Genomic DNA, 13,282 nt, shown 5'->3' with positions numbered 1-13,282 from the left:
TTCTGATTTGTTGTGAACGTGTTTACAAAATAGTTTATGAAACGGAATCAGTTTATGCTTCTAGAATTGAATAAAGTATTTTGCAATAAGATACTATCATTTTATTTGGATGAATGAAATACAAATGAGATATTATAAACTATTCAAATTTAATTTTCAGAGTATAATAGAATCTAACCTCAAACCTCCTAGTAGGCTACTGCGTTTATCACGGAACATGGTGGATAAACGGAATCATTTTATGCTTCTAGAATTCAATAAAGTATTCTGCAATAATATACTATCATTTTATTTGGATGAATAAAATACAGATAAGATATATATTATAAACTATTCAAATAATTCGATTTTCAGAGTAGGATAGAACTTCTAACCTAAAATTCCGTTGACATTCAGATTGGCCAAATTTCAAGTGTGCTAAAACAGCTGATCAAAAACTTTTTATTATTTGTGTTTATCATTCAATAATAATTAAAACATTTATAATAATATCATCTTATTGTCATTTGGAAGAATAAAAATTATAAACTCAACCTCTTACATAATTGAACATAATCTTTTAGGTTATTTAGACAAATCAGAATAAAAAATGAAAATACTTGGACAATTTCCTGATATTCAGATTACCTCAGATTTGCTAGAGCTATGACCTTCCACTTTTGCTTTCGAAAGTGCTTATAATAGACAATATTATTCTCATATATATATTGTTTATTTTTCTGTGTGGCGAAAAATAACGTTCTCACCATGGGCAAAAATGTTTTTCCGGCTCTCAATCTTTTCTAGTCCTCGGCCTACGGCCTCGGACTTGAAAACCGATTTTGAGCCAGAAAAGTCTCATTTTCGGCCCTAGGTGCGAAATATACTATTTCAAGACAACGTTTAATACAATTTACAAAAATTGTATGAATAAGTTATCTGCATGTCTTGAAGTGCCATTAACTGACTTGAATATAGTTATACAATGATTAATAACCGCCAATTATATTTTGTGGTTCTGTCATCAGCATAACATACTAGATTGATTGCAAGCGAAAGTTTAGCCAAAACGGTGAACTTCTTTAGGTGAAGGCTAGCTGTGTCTTCAGGTAATGTGATAACTTTATTAATCTTTCACAGAGATTATTTGATTCAAGTTTTTTTTTTTTTAATCTTCAACAGGATGTCCACTGGGCGGGTCATACGGGTTTTTTATACATTTTTTTCTCATTTTATGAACTAAATGTTTTATGTCCTAGAAATGTTTAAAAGGAGAGAATTGAAATCTAACCGGTGGATGGTTAGAGGTGGATACTACGTTTTGATTCCAGTTTTCTTTTGTTGTCTGTTTTTCCGAACATAATAGACGAAAAAGTATACAAGTCAAATTGAAATTTCCTAGAATGTTACATAAAAAATGAGCATTACATTTACAAATAAGGTATATGATGAAACAAATATAGCACTCGGCAATACAAGCCGGGAGATAAAGAAAGGGAGAGCTAGCTTGTAGATTAACCTCTATGAGGCTATAGATAGTTGAAAAATGAAAAATATACAAGTTATCATGAAACGTAAATAGTACCCCTTCTCAAAATCCAACGTTTACTTCTTTTAAAAACAACAAACTTCTTTAAACTATCAAAATCATTGAAAGCACTTTCAATACTTTAAATTTGAATGATTTTCATAATAAAGATGTTTTTGTTTTTAAGAGAACTACCTGAAGTTTGTTTTTCTTCGAAAAAGTAAATCAGCATCAAACGATATCTAAAGATTTAAAGCTGTGCATAGGCTAAAAATAAACTTTCTACTCGTGATATTTTTCGATTTGTATATCATCAAGCTATCAAAATGAAAAAGTTTTCTCAGGAAAACATTTTTTTTCCAATCATTACTTTTTTAAATATGAGCGCCTAAAGTTAAAATTATTGGGACACAACATTTCAAATTCGGTAAGAGATAAATCCATGAGATTTAGAAGATAGATTCTTCATGGTATTGTTGATCTATTAAAACAAAAAAAATCTGAAAATATCAATTTTCAAGATAGTTATTCAATTTACTAAAAATAGTCAAAAATAACTTTTAGTTGAGTAACTTTTGGTTATTTTTGATAAATTGAATAATTTTTTTCAAAAATTGATATTTTCAAAAAATGTTTGTTTTACTAGATCAACAATACCATGAAGAATCCATCCTCTAAATCTCATGGACTTATTATATCTTACCGAATTTGAAATGCTGTGTCCCAAAAATTCAAACTTCAGACGCTCATATCTCAAAAAGTAATGATTGGAAAAAAAATGTTTTCCTGAGAAAACTTTTTCATTCTGATAGCTTGATGATATACAAATCGAAAAATATCACGAGTAGAAAGTTTATTTTTAGCTTCTGCACAGCCTTAAAAGGAGCAAGCGCAACATACTGAGGAAGTATTTGAAAATAGAAGAAGATGCTGCTTTTGTCGGCCGAGAATTGGAAGAAAACAAAATATCATTGTAAAGCCCTAATTAGACGAGGTAGCCAGATGATGAAACTGGCTGCTGAATATCATGGGTCATTGATTGTGATGTATGTTATTGCACGAGGGTAGCCAACGACATAGCCACACTTTGGCTACCCGGCCTCTTCGCCACTGGGGACTGCTATCTTCCCTGCCTACTGAACTGGCTTCAAGGATCAGCAGCCAATTTGTCGCCTGGCTACCTCGTCTAAAAAAGGCGTTACAAGGAAACTTTGTTTTCTTCCAATTCTCTTGGCAATTAGCAGCCTAAGGGCCAAGTCACATGAGGCGTTTTTCAGGTAAATCAGCAGGGGAGGAAGCTCTGCGATTGGGTTGGCGTTCGGGAATCACATCATCATCAGCCAATCGCAGAGCTTCCTGCCCTGACGTCTGAAAAACACCTTATGTGGCTTGGCCCTTAAGGCTGTTCAACAGGCTAAAAAATGTTTTACTAGTGATATTTTCAATTAGTATACTATGAAGTTATCAAAATAAAAAGGTTTTCCCCAGAAAAATATGCTTTCCTGTGTGTTATCACTTTCTGAGATATGAGCGCCTAAAGTTTAAAGTTTCGTGCCACATCATTTCAAAGTCAGCAAGAGATAAATTTTATGAAATTTCAAGGATAAATTCCTCATGGTATTGTTGATTGAATGAAAGAAATTTCCCTTAAAATATCATTTTTTGTAAAAGTGGATGAATAACTTCATCTAAAATTAACATTTTTAGAAAACTTTCTTTTATTCAATCAACAATACCATGAAGAACCTATCCGAAATTTGATGAATTTGAAATATAATAATAGTGGAAAATGTTTTCCCCTGAGAAAACGTTTTTCTTAGCCCATTGCACAGCCTTAAAATTTGTGGTACTCCGATCTGTTTGGAGTCCAAGAGGAAGCTATTTGCTGTGTTTGTGTTTTGAACAAAGCAATAGGTGAGTACATACAAACTCCTGACTTCACATTTTGCTTATCATTCTACATTTTGATAAGCTTTTTGTTTTATATATTTAATTTACCTAATTAAAAAATTATAATTTTTTATAATTATTGTACAATTATCAACTTAATACCACTTTCATTTTTCATTATATTTCCCTAGTGCAAACATTATTATTCAATGATTTACAGAACCAGTGAATGTTCATCTTTAAAATGAATTTGCCAATGCTATTCATTGAAAATGCTCATCTTTGGATCTTAGAGCATGTTATTCCCTTTCATAATATGTATTACTGTTGAAACTCAGATCAAATTCTTTAGTAATTTTGAATTTAGCGCCTTCCCGCTCCATCTGTTGCCAACCCAACAGCCATTGTCATTAATCTATTAACTATTCTCGATTTTGTCATTATTGTATTTTGTAGTTGTATTTCTTGTCTGATTTTGTATTATTGAGTATTTTAGTGCCTCTCCATTTAGCATTGATTTGTTGATTGTAATTTTAATTCTGAATGTGAATTCAGATGTGTGTAGCAGTGTTTTTTTTGCCGCTTTATCACAATGGCTTCTCATTCATTCTACACTCTGCAGCATCTTTTCCTGGTTGTTCCTGATTCATCTCTTTCAGCGACTGCAAAGCTGATTCTAACTAATTCATCCAATCTTTTCGAACAATTACCTATGTATTCAAGTCGAAATTCATGAGCGGCGTTTCATTTCTCAGTGATTTCCAACAATTACTTGCCAATTTCTACAACATCGTTCGGTGACGTATTCTCATTCAGAACTCTAACCTATTATGGATTTCAAACACGTTGAAATTCGAACTAGCAATATTTATTATTATCAATTATTTTGAGAACTTTACATATCTTTATTCAACAAGACATACAAATCATTGATTTGGTTCACTTCATCAGGACTTACAATACTAGGACTCAATTTTAGCAAGCCTAGCCTGCATTGACATACGTTGTGCGTCACGATCTTTCATGTTATCAGTGCTTACAATTTTTGAGACATTCCAACTTTGAACGATTATTCATCTTTAAAAACTACATTATTGTCTCCATGGTACATCATCCTTGCTGAAACCCTGGTTCCTGAATTTCAAGTCTCACTGAATCTCCTTATTCAACTCTGGTTCCTGATATTCAAATTTCTCTGGACATTGAGATTGGACGGCAGTACACTTGAAAGGTGGTATCTATTCATTTTATTAACTTATTTACCTGATTATATTTACTACAATTCTATTACCGATTTGAGACATTTGAATAATAGTTATTCTCATAGCTGGCCTGGAGATTTGCCAGACATTTTGAAATTACCTGCTCAGACCTACTACAAATTTATTACATTAAATTTGAACTATTCTAATAGCTGGCCTAGAGATTTTTGCCAGTCATTTTAAATAATTTTTATTATTTAGACTACTTATTTTCACTGGCATTTGTATATTAATACATAACTTATATTTGACTCATTTTGTATCATCCTTTGGTGATACTTAAGCTTAATAAGCTTTTTCATTTCAATAATTTACTTCATTAAGTCAAAGCAGTTTAAGACGTTTTGATTGATTAATTTAAGGTTATTTTTTTCTAGTTTCAATTGTTTCCAAATCAATTAAATTACTTCTCAGATTCAATCATTCCTAATTCAGTTATTTATTTTCAATATCAATTAATAGCCTACAGTTTAAATATTTCAAATTTTACTTACATTACTGATTTTTCAATTTGCTAATAAATATTACTACTTTTATACTATTTTTCAATACTGCATTTCTGTTCACAGATACTTTGGATTAATTTCCAATTTTGGGCACCGAATGCCATCTTAATAATATTTTTGGATTATATAGCATACCTATTTGTTTATTCGACAGAGGCTGGCTCAAACAGCACTCTGGTTTGTGGACTGTATCAATTACATTGAGAACTTTTGGGTTGTCTGGCGTTGGGTAGCAAGTTGAACAATTAAAATGGCTAAGTGCACAATAACATAGGCCTACCTTCATGTCCAAATCCTCCTTGCTTCCAGGATCCTGGGTCCAGATCACGATACGAGACGAGACGACACTTGTAATAAATCACAATAAATAATCAATAGATCACTTTGCAAAAATCGACATTACTGGAAGTGAGCTGTTCGATTGGTTGTCAATCGGCAACTGGCGGCGATTATGCTTGCGCATCACCCCTCAATTGCCCCCTCTACCACACAATGCCAGACAACAGAGCAACATGGATAACATCCAAACATTCCGCCCACCTTGGAAGAACTTCCAATTACAAAAAAAAACAAAAACCACCAATAACAAACCCTACTAGGGAAACTAAGAAAAAAAAGGAAAATATCTTCACTCCTCAGGGGCCCTTGAGGAGACTTATAAAAAAAGGAGTAGGAGGCCCACGGAAAGGAGAGGATGGGACGAGAAACAATGACTATATACAACCACTATAGATAAAAACAAGAAACAAAGCAACTTGGGAACCTTTCCCACGTGTAAAACGAGAAACAAAAAAAAAACTAACCACTAAACTTATTGAAGTTCCCTTCAATAAGGCCTAATCTTCATCAATAGGGAGGAGACATACCCTATTGACAGCCCTAGTTAGACTTCCCTTTGCAGTCTATACCTCCACCACTCTCACAACTCCATCCTGTCCAGGGAATATCTTCGTTATTCGGCCAAGCCTCCATTGTAGAGGGGGTAGGTTACTTTCCTTTAAGAGAACCATACTTCCAATATTAACATTACTTCGTTTTTTGTACCATTTTGTTCGGGTTTGCAAGCTAGATACATACTCCAATTGCCAACGTTTCCAGAATGAAGATACAATTCTTTTGAGTAAACTCCATCGATTTCTTAAGTTCACCGGTTCAATTGATTCCTCTGGCTCTGGCCAAACCTTTGGGCTTTTCATGAGTACAAAATGACCTGGAGTTAACACACTTAAATCTCTTGGGTCTGAACTAACAGGGGTCAATGGTCTTGAATTCAATATCCACTCAATTTGGGTTAATACAGTACTGAATTCTTCATACGTTAGAATTTGATTACCAACTGCAGCCTTGAGCAATCTCTTAGTCGATTTTATTCCTGCTTCCCAGATTCCTCCCCAATGTGGAGCTGCTGGAGGGTTGAATACCCACTTGATTCCTCGATTACCCAGCTCTCTAGTCATCTCCTCATTGAACCTTGATGCTTTTGTGAGCTCATACCATTGTGACAGTTTTCGGCTTGCTCCCACAAAATTGGTACCACAATCACTATACATAGTGTGAACAGTGCCTCTTCTTGCTAGGAATCGTTTCATAGCAGCTAGAAAAGCATGTGTTGATAATTCCGAGACTAATTCTAGATGTACAGCCCGAGTTGAGAGGCAAATAAATAAACAAATATATGCCTTGTATATTCTAGCCTTCCTCAGTCACCCTAGTGTTATATCAAAAGGTCCACCATAATCAACCCCTGTATTTAGGAATGCCTTGACTCCTTGCAGCCTAGCAGACGGGAGGTCTGCCATGAGTGGTTGTTGCCCAGTGGGTTTTGCAGGAAAGCATTCCATGCATTTAATTGTTCACTTACAAATTATGTCCCTTGTTCTCAAGATCCAAAATTGTCTTTGAATGACTGCTTGCAAGTTAGCTGGGCCAGGATGTAAATACAGTTTATGGTAGTGATCTATAATCAAATTTGTCACGTGATGAGTTTTTGGGAGCAACAATGGGTATTTATTTCTATCAGATAGGCTTTAATTTCTCAGTCTTCCCCCCACTCTTAGTAACCCAGTTGAATCCATAAAAGGGTTCAACTGTTCGAGACTTTTTGTGATGGATTTATCGTTTGATTGTATAGCAGCTATAGCATCGGGAAATGATTCTTTTGGTACTAATGCAATTATAGAGAGCATTGCTTCATTCAACTCTTCAGTGCTCAATGGACCTGTATGTTTGCTAGCTTTATTACAACAATTGTGAATGAACGTCTTAATCCATGCTGTCACTCTCTTCAATACAGTCAATGAGGAAAATTTATTTATAAGAAGAAGTTCATGTGAGGGCTCTTTACTCTGTGTTGCTAGTGTAATTTTTCTTGCTTCCAATTCAATCTGTTTGGAATTTTCATCATCATTACCGTGGAGTTGGTGTGGCCAGCACTCCAGTGGTTTGGCTAACCAATCAGGACCATTCCACCACAGAGAATTACCAATCAATTCTTTGGGCAATAGTCCACGACTAGCACAATCAGCAGGATTACATTCGGTTGGCACATATCTGAATTGCTCTGTAGACAGGTGTTCCTGTACTTGACTTACACGATTTGCCACAAATGTAGCCCAACGATGAGGTGAAGACCGAATCCAACTCAGTGCCACGGTTGAATCAGTCCAAGCTGCAATATAATCTATGTTTATAATTTTTGAGAGCACTTCTTGAACTTCATGTAATAATCTAGCTACTAGGACAACCGCACAAAGCTCCAGACGTGACAGTGTGATTTTCTTCAATGGAGCTACCTTGGCTTTAGATCTTAGTATTGTGCATACCATGCTACCATCCTTCAATGAGGCTCGCAAATAAACCACTCCAGCATAGCCGCGTTCTGAGCTGTCAGCAAAACCATGCAGCTGTATATTTTCACACAGCTCAAAGTTCAAGGAACGAGGAATATTCAGCTTTTCCAACAGGGGTAATTGGTTGCAAATAAACTCCCATTTCTTCACTACCTCCACGGATGCTATATCGTCCCAGTCACATCCAGATTGCCATAGATATTTAATTATACTCTTGATGGTAAGCATGAAAGGTGTCAAATATCCTAATGGATCAAAAATTTGTGCTAAAGTTGATAAAATGTTTCGTTTTGTAGCTAGCTTGGATGGAACCTTTACCCTGTAGAAGAGGTAGTCACCAATTGGATTCCACTGGAAGCCAAGTATTTTAGTGGTTTTGTCAGACTCCAAAGTGAAATCTTTTGCTTCAATAGCACAATGCTCGGAAGGGAGATTTGATAGAATGGCAGGATGATTGCTGGCCCTCTTTCGCAATTTAAATTGCCCTTTGATTAACAATTCAGTAAGCTCGGACTGCAGTTGCTTGGCTGCTTCCACTGATGGGACTGATGTGACTATATCATTCATGTAAGTAGAAAACCGTAAAGCTTCAAAGGCTGCAGGGAACCTTTGTCCTTCATCTTCAATCAACTGATGCAAGGTACGAATAGCAAGAAATGGCGATGATGATACACCATACGACACAGTTGTTAGAGTATACTCTTCCATTTCTTCTCTATCATCAGCTCGCCAAAAAATCCGTTGGAAGTCATGATGTTTCCTATTCAACGAGATATTTCTATACATTTGTCTAATATCACAAACAATTGCCACCTCCTGAGATCGAAATCTCAACAATAGACTTGAAATATCTAATTGTAAGCTGGGCCCAATGTGGAGAATCTCATTCAATGAAGGACCATTTTCAGTTTTCATTGAGGCATCAAAGACTACCCGAAATTTACTGATATTTCCATCCTCTGTTATACGACAAATACAATGATGAGGAATGTAAAAATTGTATTTTGTTTGGTTGACTGGTTCGGGTGCTAGCACCATGTGCTTTTGTTTCAAATAATCCTCCATAAACTCATTATACAACTGTCTCAATACAGGATTTTTTGATAACCTACGTTCCAATAGTATAAATCTTTTCAAGGCTAATTCTCGACTCTCATTTAATAATTCTGGTGTTTCCTTGAATGGTAATTCTACAATGTATCTACCAGTATTTGAACGACAAACAGTTGTTTTGTATATCTCTTCACAGGCCATTTCACTTTCCAATAACTTTTTTGTCATAGGTGGCTCTTCTACGGCCCAAAATCGCTTCAACAACTCTTCTAAATTAGAATTGGAATACGTGCACAGATTATTTGAGATAGTAGAACTCTCCTCTGATACCTTACCCATCAGGCAGTAGCCCCATACAGTTTCTAGGGCAGATGGTGTACCCGCTGGACCAATCACCTTTCTTCCAGTCAGAATGAAGGGGAAGTATTCAGCACCCAATAAAATATCAACCTCCTCTGAAAGGAAAAATTCAGGATCTGCTAGATCCAGTCCTTCAATATGTGCCCAGTACGGTACGCATTTACCAACACGGTAATTTTTAATGGAGGGGAGTTCGGTGTTTCAAATTCACAGTTAGTGATTTCATCTGCTACTCCCAATTTAGTATCAGATAATCCATAGATTGGCAAGCTATGTGTTTTCTGCACCACTAAACCCAGTTTTTTCATGCATCGCCTTGTAATAAATGACTTGGTGCTTTCACTATCCAATAATACTTTGACCGTTTGATAATTGCCTTGATTATCTCAAACTTCCTTTCTAACAGTTGATAACAATACTACGGAACTCTTTACATTCGAGAAAACCTTCTTAGCTGAGTCAGTAACAAATGTTTGATGGCCTTGATCAGAGGCGTCGTGCACGTCTACCCTGCTCATTTGTTTATTACCGGCCAATGTGTTGGTGTTTTCAACAGGCGGCTGTCTCGGTTCTAAATGGAGGAGCGAATGATGACACGAGTTACAGTGACTGCATGGCTTCCTTCTTCTACAATCTCTAATAAAGTGCCCTGCCCATAAACAGCATATACATAGTTTCCATTCTTCTACACGTTTTAATCTATCAGACGGTTTGAGATTCAAGAAAATTCACAATTTTCCAGTTCATGAGAATTATTACATTCAATACATTTCAGCTCGTCCAATTTCGCTTCAACAATCATAGCTGAAGCTTTGTAATTTCCCATAGTGGGTTTCGATTTCCCAAACTGCTGACGTGAGGAGGCTTCTGATGATGTAGATGACCCCAATAAATCAGTGGATTTAGTAGCCTCCAAAATAACAGCTTCATCATTCAAAAATATTTGGAAGTTTTTCAAATCGGATACTGTTCCATTTCTTAGCAGTCTCTGCCACTTCTCTCTCAATTCTTCAGTCAGTTTTTTATGTAAGACAAATAATAACGGAATTGACCAGTCATTAACTGCATGACCAATTGGTTTTAGTGCTGCAATATACTCAGCTAAATGAGTGATGAATTTTCGTAGCGAGTCTGGTTGCTTATTAACTGCTGGCATATCAAAAATTGCTTGCAAGTATGTGTCAGTCAGCTTGTAAGAGTCATTGTAGCGATTCAATAATAATTTCCATGCCTCAGCATAATGATCACTTGTCAATGGGACTACAGAAATGACTGACAGTGCATCGCCTCTCAGTACAGACTGAAGATACATATGTTTTTGCATGTCAGCAATTTGACCATTATTATGAACCATGGCTTCGAATAAATCTTTAAATTGACTCCAAATTTTCAAATCACTGTCAAAAGTCATTAAAGGAAGCTTAGGTAGGGCAACTGGAGAGATATTTCCAGTTGTAGGTGAAGAAGCTACATTGGAAGAACTAATATTCAAATTTGTTTGAGTGGATGGTAAGGTTTCGAGAATAGCCTTGACATTGAAAAAAGTCTCATCAAATTGGCTCATCAAATTTTCAAGCTCACTTGTTTCCAATCGAGGATTTTGTTTGTTATAGTAGCTCTGCATCTTATCTATTATATCATTGAACTCCACCTGGTGGTGATTGATATGCTCACCCATAACTTTCAATAAATTCTTCATTTTTTTATTTTTCGGATCCTTTTCGACAGCTTTGGCAATTTCATTAATCCGTTTTATCCGTAAATTAATGCATCTCTTCGAAACATCATATCTTCGATAACACCCATAGTGAGGCAATAACAGTGAGCACTCGTCGAGAGAGAGAGTAAGACAAAGAGCCAAACAAGAATAAGAGGGAAAACACGAGAGCAGGTGACACAATGAAGTAGTGTAATGAACAATGGCTAGCTTATCCAATCATACAAGCCAAGCCAGCATTTCAACTTATGCTTGGTAGAAATGATCGGTTACAAGGCTAATAATACCGTATCGACACTCTTGGAACAAACAATATCTGCTATTAATAACGAAGTAACGACAATAATCAATGCAAATAACTGCAAGTATCCTTTGAAAAAAGTAACAGTTCCAGTTACTGTTACAGCTAGACAACGTATAAGTCTTTCTCTACTTATTGACACGAACTTGCCAGTCCAGCCTTGTGGCGCCAATGCAACAATCTTACGCAATAAAGCTACAACACAATTATTTACAAAAATATTACTTGTTCTACTCAATTTCCAACTTAAATTGAGCCCAAATTTCTTAAGAATACCACAATTAAAGTGTATATTCATCTACGACAACAAAAACAAGCCATATACACAGAAAAACCAAGAATAAAATAGGCATAAAAAACGGCAAACCTATTAGATGATATTTCAAACTTATGTCCTATTCAAATTCGATTAACAAATCAATCCCAGACGGTTGGACCATGTTTATTCGACAGAGGCTGGCTCAAACAGCACTCTGGTTTGTGGACTGTATCAATTACATGGAGAACTTTTGGGTTGTCTGGCGTCGGGTAGCAAGTTGAATAATTATAATGGACAGTCCTTCGCTGTATTTCCATAAGATCTATAGTTTCAATCAGGTACTTGTGGATGAGAATACTGCGTGAGGTCTACTGTTCACAGAACTACTAGTATTTATCAAGCTGTGTACAGACTTGTACCACGAACACACGTCAATAAGCTGATTCTATGATATCACACTATACATAATATATTGGATTATTTGATAATTATATTCATACAAATAAAATATAATATGCATATCATCAGCATATCATATGGTGTGTAACCACGAGTTGTATGAAACTCAAGTTAGTCTGTATACAGCTTGTGAGCAAGTTGATTTTCATCAAAATGAACCATTAGGAATTATTGAATAACAAGTACTTGATCACTGATCTAGATTCAATAATAACTTAAGAATACAAGAAACAGGTAAGATGAAAAGTAATATATGAGTCCCTACCAGCTAAAACTACCTTCAAGAAAGCAGATGAGGCAGAAAGCAATTCAAATAAAGTTTATCCTTACATATTTATAATATAAGGTTTGTTTGATTGCAGCATAAAACGATTTTTGTAGACACTGAGAATTCAGATGCTGAAATTCTATCACGCAGTTCATGACAATTTTTATTTTTACTAATCAAAATTTAATTAAAAGACAAAGATATTATTAAAATACGAAGCAAATCTACCTATCAAGAGTAGTCTCTCAAGTTTATTTGATATGATATTCTTGGAAAGCTATCCAATATTATACCGAAATATTTTAATGAGTTGAGATGTGTGCAGTGATATGTTAAAACAGAATACTGCATGTTGATGCTACGTCATAATGTGCAATATTTTACATAGAATCCAATTTTACAAGAAATATTTCAATTTGGATTGGATATTTGCGTTAAAGTTCCAGACTTTAGTATTTTCTCACTTAGAATAAATTTATCAGTAGGCCTAATGCATGCATAGATCTCACCCGAGTTTGATGTTCAACATATTTGCAGGTTATCTTGGTAATAGTTCGTATTCACTGATAATCTCAACATAAAACTCACTATTGATCAAAAACTTTTTGTACAGACGTTTAGGAGTATGTTCAGATTACGAAATAAAATGGTAATATGATGAATACGCGAAAATTATTTTAAAAATACATTCTTAGTATGGAACGGTTTTTAATTTGACTTCACAGCTGCCAGTCAGAATAGATGAAGCTATATTATCTATGCATGAACCTAATTCATGTCCAACATAGCAGGTCTCGTTACTTCATTGACTATCAAATTAAGATTAAAGCTATGTAATATAATCAGTTGCA

The sequence above is a fragment of the Nilaparvata lugens genome, chromosome X, assembly GCF_014356525.2.
Source record: "Nilaparvata lugens isolate BPH chromosome X, ASM1435652v1, whole genome shotgun sequence".
Taxonomy (NCBI): Eukaryota; Metazoa; Arthropoda; class Insecta; order Hemiptera; family Delphacidae; genus Nilaparvata; species Nilaparvata lugens.
This window is presented reverse-complemented; position numbering follows the sequence as displayed.